The sequence below is a fragment of the Physcomitrium patens genome, chromosome 12 (assembly GCF_059467195.1).
Source record: "Physcomitrium patens ecotype Gransden chromosome 12, ASM5946719v1, whole genome shotgun sequence".
Lineage (NCBI taxonomy): Eukaryota > Viridiplantae > Streptophyta > Bryopsida > Funariales > Funariaceae > Physcomitrium > Physcomitrium patens.
Window position 1 is genome coordinate 12,122,196 of NC_143421.1, and position 9,001 is coordinate 12,131,196.

Consider the following 9,001-nt stretch of genomic DNA (forward strand, 5'->3'; position numbering starts at 1 on the left):
CTTTTGGATGATAAATGGTCCCAATCTTCGATAGTCCAACTTATCACATGGTCGCTTGGTCTTGATATTTCATCGAAGAAGCCAGACTTTGTCTCCAACTTTGAAAGTAGGTGCTGGATTCTGAAATCTATCTGCAGACGTCTTTTAGGATTCTTGAGCAATTGTAATTGAAGTTTCAACATAGTTTGAAGCTCTGATAGTTGCTTCGCAAATCCTTCAGCTGCTGGATTGTTATTTGTTGACGAACTCAATAAATTAAGCTTCGGATGATACCCATAGTTGGAAAAGAATGGTGTTTGTTGAGTCGACGCATGGAGGATGTTGTTATATGCAAACTCGGTTAGCAGTAGATATGCAGTCCAATCGTCTTGCTGATAGTTGATGCTGCATCGTAAGTACTGCTCCAAGACTTTGTTCATCCGTTCCGTTTAGCCATCAGTTTGAGGATGAAAAGCTGAAGAAAGCTTGATATCCACCTTCAATATCCCAAAGAGAGATCTCCAAAACTTTGACACGAACTGGGTACCTCGATCTGATATGATATCATCTGGTAGTCCATGATATCGATACACATTATTGAGAAAGAGTCTTGCTGTGACTTCATTGGACGATGTCTTCTTACAAGGAACAAAGTATGCCATCTTCGTAAGCCGATCTACCACGACAAAGATGCTGTCAAATGAGTTTGATGATGGCAAGTCCGTGATGAAATCCATAGAAATTGAAGACCATGGTCGACGTGGAATTGGCAATGGCTATAGAAGTCCATAAGGGCGATGCCGAGGATTCTTAGATCTTGAACAGATGTCACAAGAGAGGACAAAATCTTTCACATCCTTCCACATTTGGGGCCACCAAAAATCTCGGGAAATAAGCTCCAAGGTCTTGTTGAATCCAAAATGTCCCGCAGCTGGAAAATCATGGCGAGATTGAAGAACTCGGAGTCGTGCTAGTCCTTTTGGAATGTACAATCGCTCTTCAAAGTATAAAAGATCTCCCTCCACCTTGAACTTGTCATCATTGGTACGTTGCTTGATATCAATGGCTACTGAATCTTTAATGGTCATAACACGTACCTGGTTTAGGAAGTCAGCATCAAATGATACAATAGTAGCACAAAGTTGAAATCTCTCTGGCTTCAATAACATTGTACATTGTTGATCAAACGCTACTTCTCCAGCCTTTGGTGCAAGATACGATCTCCTTGATAAAGCATCGGATAGTCCTTGCTGCCTTCCGGGTCGATAAGTGATAACAAAATCGAATCTAGATAGCGACATATTCCACCGAGCTTGACGCCGATTTAAAACTCGAGCCGTCATGAAATACTCCAAATTCTTGTGATCCGTATATACGATTACTGGATGTGTAGCTCCTTCAAGAAAGTGACACCATTCTTCGAAAGAATCCACTATAGCAAGAAGTTCCTTATCGTGGATCTCATAATTGATTTCAGCAGCAGAGAACTTCCGAGAATAGAATGCAACTGGATAGAGCTTCTTATCTTCACTCATTTGAGAAAGCACAACTCCCAAAGCAAAATCTGAAGCATCAGTTTCTAAATAGAAGGCCTTTGTAAAGTCTGGATGTACCAAAATTGGAGCTGTAGTAAATGCTGTCTTCAAATCTTGAAACGCCTTCTCCGCCAAAGGTCTCCATTCCAACTTATCCTTGCATGTTAATTGAGTGAGAGGAGCAGCAACTTGAGAATAATTCTTGATGAAGATCTGATAGAAGTTAGCAAAACCAAGAAAGCATTGTACGTCTCTAACCGTCTTCAGAACCTCCCAAGACATGATTGCTTCTACTTTCTTGGGGTCCATCTTCAAACCTTCTGTAGTCGCAATGACCCCAAAAATTCCATCTCCGTCTGGTGAAATAAACACTTTTCTAATTTGGCATATAGTCCTCGCTTGCATAGTTTCTCCAAGACCAAACGAACATGCTCCTCATGCTCTTCCTCGTTTTTAGAGAATATTAAAATATCGTCCAAGTAGATGACAACAAAATCGTCGAGGTGTTCTCGAAAGATGTCATTCATCATATGTTGGAAAACCGTTGGAGCATTGGTAAGACCAAAAGGCATGACATTATATTCGAAATGACCATACCTTGTACGGAATGCTGTCTTCCACTCATCTCCTTCCTTGATTCGTACGAGATTATAAGCTCCCCTTAGATCAATTTTTGTAAAGATCTTCGCATGTCCAAGTTGTTCTAAGAGACTAGAAATCAAGGGTAATGGGTAATGATTTTTCTTTGTTACCTTGTTGAGGCCTCGATAGTCCACACACATCCGTAATGATCCATCTTTCTTCTTCACAAATAAGATGGGTGCTCCAGTTGATGATTTTGAATGACGAATGAAGTTCTTGACTAGATTCTCGTCGATGTACTTTCGCAACTCTGCCAACTCTGTTTGCGATAGATTGTAGATTGGGCCAAAAGGTGGTTGTGCTCCTTCTTGCAAGTCTATGGCACAATCATATGGTTGGTGTTCCGGTAGTATGTCGGCGTTCTTCTTTTGAAACACGTCTTCAAAATCCTTATATTCCTCCGGTATACTTGCTGTTGAGATCTTCTCCTCGATAGTTGGAGCCGCATAAATGACAAATGGAGTGCCTTCCTTAGATGATCTTATAAACGCTCTTGCTCCAATGAATAAGGATTTCTTTTTTCGAGGTTTTTTACTAGGTTTTTTCTTGGGTGGTTTTGTGGGAAAAGTCATCTTCCGCAACCTCCTGTCATGGACATACATTGGAAGATTCTTCGAATATTCTCTAGAATATTCTCTAAAGATTCTTTTAGAAGGTTCTAGAAGATTCTTAGAATATTCCCTAAAGATTCTCTTAGAAGGTTCTAGAATATTCTGATAGATTCTAGGAAGTTGCTCGAGAAGTTTCTTAATTAGTCGAAGTTGTTGGAGAAGCGTCATAGTTAGCGGAAGTAGCTCGAGAAGCTTCCTATTCAGTAGTATATATAGGAGTCGAGGCTGAAGGGTTCTTCAGTCTCGACAACACATCTCTTGGAGTTCTAGCTCACCTTTCTGGTGTTGTTCTTGTACTCATCTGTTTAATCTAGTTCTGCCACTTCTTCTTGAACTTCTTGTTAGATTTCAAGTCTGTATTTTGTGTCCGTGACAATTTGTCGAGACTACATTTTCACTGGTATCAGAGCTAGTTCCTTCTTGTTAGAGAGTGGATTACCCCTCTTCTTGAAGGTGTGCTAGTGTTTTAGAGGTTGCGGATTACCCTCCTCTAAACTGATATCTCTTCTTTCTCAATATTGGAGCCTTATTCTTCTTGGAGAGAGTGGATTACCCCTCATCTTGGAGTCTTAAGGCGTTTTAGAAGTTGCGGAGTACTCTCCTCTGAACCAATATTGTCCTCTTGTCAAAACTCTTTTTTCTTCTTTCTGAAGGTTAGCCGAAGGTTAAGACGTTAAAATGGCTGAATGTTTGGAATCCAAACTAGACGCCATCATAAACGTCTTGCCTCGTTGTCACATAGGACAACAGAGATCGAAGGAGTCATGGTAGGACTCCATAACAATGGAGCATCTGGGATAGCGCCATCTAAAGCATATCAGCCTCAAACTTTTGCGCCAGAAGAAGCAGTTCTACCTCCATTTCAACAAGATCGAGTAATCCTACAACGAAAGGAGCCTCGAGTTAGTCTTCTGGATAAGTTTGATGGAACTCGTTCCAAGTTTCGAGGTTTTGTCAACCAAATCAGGTTGATAACAATTTTACAGCCCGAACGTTATCCGACGGAGGAAGCGCGTGTTGGGCTTGTTCGAACCTTGCTTACAGCACAAGCTCTGTCTTGGTTTATTCCCTTGTTCGAGAAGCAATCGCCAATCCTGAGCAACTTTGAAACGTTCTTGGAGGCGTTTGCAGAAGCATTTGGCGAGCATGATAAAGTTCGATGGACTACAACAAAGATCCGATCGCTACGACAAGGAACACGCTCTGCATCAGTCTATGCCTCGGATTTCAGACAATTGGCAAGTGACATTAATTGGGGTGAAGAGGCGTTGGTGAGTCAGTTTTATTGGGGCTTGAAGGATGATGTGAAGGACTTGCTGTTATCTCTTCCTGATCCTCAAACGCTCAACGAAGCTATTAGCCAAGCTGTAAAGTGTGACAACCGCCTATTCCAGCGTCGCCAAGACCAACGTCCAAGACACCAAATGATTCGTTACGACGTAACTATGTCTGCAAATAGCTTAAACTCACATTCGGAGGCAACAGACATGCAAATCGATCTCTTACTCCAACAGAGAAGAAACGACGTATGGAGGAAGGGTTATGTTTGTACTGTGGAGAAGAAGGTCACAAGGTTGGAAATTGCCCCAAGAAGCAAAATTGGCACCCTGTCAAGACTAGAAGTGCGATGATTTCGGAAAACGACGACGCCCAGCCACAATAGGAACCGTGCGGCTGGACAATCTAATATCACGACAACAATCAGGTTCCTCCTTCTCTGTCCAACCTGCCCGTTGTTTTACAATTCCTTTGTTTTTAGGCCCTCAAAAACAAAAAAACTTTAGCTTTATTGGATTCGGGGGCATCTACTTGTTTTTTAGATGAAGAGTTTGCTAAACGCCACAAGATCCGTTTAGTACAGAAGTCCAAACCTGTTCACGTAGAGGTGATAGATGGACGACCCTTATTGTCAAGCAACGTTACCCACGAATCAGAACCTATAGAAGTGGTGTTTAAGGACCATAGTAGTCACGTTATTTTTAATATTATTAGAACCCCATCAAGCCCTGTTATCCTTGGTCTTTCTTGGTTAGAAGATCATAATCCGTCCATTGATTGGAGGCTACGAAGGATAACATTTCCTGAAAAAAATAATAATAAACATGTTGGTAGAACCTACATGAAGAAATCCATGTTTATTGGAGCGAGAGCATTCCTAAGATCGTCTAAGGAAGGCGCACCATTTGTCATTTATGCAGCTCCAACTAGCGGCGAGAATATCTCAACATCGAATATACCAGAGCAATATAGGGATTTTGAAGACGTGTTTCAGAAGAAGAACGCCGATATACTGCCGAAACATCGACCATATGATTGCGCCATAGACTTAGAGGAAGGAGCGCAACCACCTTTTGGTCCAATATACAACCTATCGCAGACGGAGTTGGCAGAATTGCGGAAGTACATCGATGAAAATCTAGCCAAGAATTTTATTCGACATTCAAAGTCGCCAGCTGGAGCACCAATCCTATTCGTGAAGAAAAATGATGGCTCACTGCGGATGTGCGTCGACTACCGAGGACTCAACAAGGTGACCAAGAAAAATCGCTATCCCTTACCTTTGATCTCCGGCCTCTTAGATCAACTTGGACGTGCAAGGATTTTTACAAAGATTGATTTAAGAAGAGCCTACAACCTTGTGCGAATCAAAGAAGGAGATGAATGGAAGACAGCCTTTCGTACAAGGTATGGTCATTTTGAGTACAATGTCATGCCTTTTGGTCTTACCAATGCTCCAGCGGTCTTTCAGCATATGATAAACGACATCTTTCGGGAGTACCTTGATGACTTTGTTGTCATCTATCTGGATGATATTTTGATATTTTTCAAGAATGAAGAAGAACATGAGAAGCACGTTTGTTTGGTTCTTAAAAAACTACGCGAACGAGGACTCTACGCCAAGTTGGAGAAGTGTCAATTTCACCAAAATGAGATGGAATTTTTGGGCTTCATTGCGACTACAGAGGGCTTGAAGATGGATCCGAAAAAGGTAGAAGCAATTATATCTTGGGAAGTTTCGAAGACGGTTAGAGATGTTCAGTGTTTTCTTGGATTTGCTAACTTCTATCGGATCTTCATCAAGAATTATTCTCAAGTTGCTGCACCACTCACGCATCTAACAAGCAAAGACAAGCTCGAATAGGGATCACAAGCAGCAAAAGCATTTCAAGATCTCAAGACGGCATTCACTACGGCTCCAATCTTGGTACACCCTGACTTTGCAAAGGCTTTCTATTTAGAGACCGATGCTTCAGATTTTACTTTGGGAGCTGTGCTTTCACAGATGGGCATAGACAAGAAGCTTCACCCAGTTGCGTTCTATTCACGGAAGTTCTCTGCTGCTGAGATCAACTACGAGATCCACGACAAAGAGCTGCTTGCTATACTGGATGCCTTCCAAGAGTGGCGTCACTTCCTCGAAGGAGCTGGACATCCAGTGACTGTTTATACGGACCACAAGAATTTGGAGTACTTCATGACAGCTCGAATTTTGAATCGTCGTCAAGCTCGATGGAATATGTCTCTATCACGATTTGACTTTATTATCACCTACCGCCCTGGAAAACAGCAAGGATTATCTGACGCATTATCGAGGAGATCGTATCTTGTGCCAAAGGCTGGAGAAGCAGCGTTTGATCAACAATGTACAACATTGTTGAAACCAGAAAAATTCAGGATTTTTGCTACTGTTGCAACTATCGATGACGGCTTCCTCAGCGAGGTACGTACTGCGACCATTGAGGATTCTATAGCTCTTGACATCAAACAATGTGTCGATAATGACAAGTTTAAGGTGGAGGGAGATCTTCTGTATTTTGAGGAGCGGTTGTATATCCCGAAAGGACCAACTCGACTCCGAGTACTTCAATCTCGCCACGACTTTCCAGCTGCGGGACATTTTGGATTCAACAAGACTTTGGAGCTCATTTCACGAGATTTTTGGTGGCCCCAAATGTGGAAGGATGTGAAGGAATTTGTCCTTTTTTGTGATGTTTGTTCAAGATCCAAGATCCCTCGACATCGTCCATATGGACTTCTCCAGCCATTGCCTATTCCGCACCGACCATGGTCTTTAGTTTCTATGGACTTCATTACGGACCTACCGCCATCGAATTCATTTGACAGCATCTTTGTTGTGGTGGATCGATTTACAAAGATGGCGCATTTCGTGCCTTGCAAGAAAACATCGTCAAGTGAAGACACCGCAAGACTCTTTCTTGATAACATATATCGTTATCATGGCCTACCAGATGATATCGTGTCGGATCGAGGTACTCAGTTTGTATCCAAGTTTTGGAGGTCCCTCTTTGAGATATTGAAGGTGGATATTAAGCTCTCTTCGGCTTTTCATCCTCAAATTGACGGTCAAACGGAGCGGGTGAATCAAGTTTTGGAGCAATATTTACGATGCAGCATCAACTATCAACAAGATGATTGGACTGCATATCTATCGCTTGCTGAGTTCGCATACAACAACACTCTTCATGCGTCAACTCAACAAACACCATTCTTCTCCAACTACGGATACCACCCCAAGCTCGATTTATTGAGTTCTTCAGCAAATAACAACCCAGCAGCTGAAGGATTTGTGAAGCAACTATCGGAGCTTCAAGCGACGTTGAAGCTTCAATTGCAATCTGCCCAAGAGAGTTACAAGGCATCTGCAGATAAATATCGAAATGAGGCGCCTACTTTTAAAGTTGGAAGTAAAGTATGGCTTCTTCGACGGAATATCAAGACCAAGCGGCCATGTGACAAATTGGACTATCGGAGATTAGGGCCATTTGTTATCGAGAAGCAGATCAATCCGGTGGCATATCGTCTGGAGTTACGAGCTACTATGAAGGTACATCTAGTCTTTCACGTGTCTTTGTTGGAACCTTATCGAGAGTCAGCTTTTCCCCAAAGAGTACAAAGTCTGCCACCAAGTATCGAAATTGAAAACCATGAGGAATACGAGGTGGAAAAGGTACTAGATTCACGGCGTAATAGGAGAAAATTGGAGTATTTAGTGCATTGGAGTGGATACGACATCAATGAACGAACGTGGGAGCGTGCCGAAAATCTTGCCAATGCACCAAAAAAGGTACAAGAATTTCATCAACGATATCCTCATAAACCTAAGCCAATTCAACAATAGCTTCTTGCTGAAGCTTGCTCATCAAGTAGCATAAAAAGGGGGGAGGGCACCTCCAAAACCCATAGTTCGATAGTGTAGAACTTTGTTAGCAATTATAGTTTGCTCTCATCATTTTAGCCTTTGGACATGGATAGTCAAGATACTACACTTGTTATGTCATCTCAAGCGACTAGCTCACGAAGACGACCGCGAGATGAAGAACCGCCTGCACCACGATGACGTCGGAGGATACCGAGCAACAGATCACTAGTAATTGTATTTGAGGTCGAGCTTGCCTACGACGGTCAGCCAGAAGGTGTGTTTGAAAGACAGTTTCACAATGAAGACACAGAAGTCCACGCTTGGTCAGAGGTTGAAGGTGTTGGTCACTACCGTTGGCTCCAAGAACCGATGAATCATTTGCCTCGCGAACAACAATTGGAATTCATAGCGGATGTGATGCGACAGATTTTCATTTTCTTGCGTTGGTATTGACTGATAACAACATTGCTTCTCGGAGACCTCGAAGTTAGAAGAGGAGGTGATGTCATAGACATACATTGGAAGATTCTTCGAATATTCTTCTAGAATATTCTCTAAAGATTCTCTAAAGATTCCTTTAGAAGGTTCTAGAAGATTCTTAGAATATTCCCTAAAGATTCGCTTAGAAGGTTCTAGAATATTCTGATAGATTCTAGGAAGTTGCTCGAGAAGTTTCCTAATTAGTAGAAGTTGTTGGAGAAGCGTCCTAGTTAGCGGAAGTAGCTCGAGAAGCTTCCTATTCAGTAGTATATAAAGGAGTCGAGGCTGAAGGGTTCTTCAGTCTCGACAACACATCTCTTGGAGTTCTAGCTCACCTTTCTGGTGTTGTTCTTGTACTCATCTGTTTAATCTAGTTCTGCCACTTCTTCTTGAACTTCTTGTTAGATTTCAAGTCTGTATTTTGTGTCCGTGACACCTCCAATCTATCAATGGATTATGTTTTTCCAACCAAAAAAGACCAAGAATAATAGGATTTGATGAAGTTCTGATAATATTAAAAATAATATGACTACTATGGTCTTTAAACGTTACTTCTATAGGTTTTGATTCATGGGTGATGCTACCAGACAATA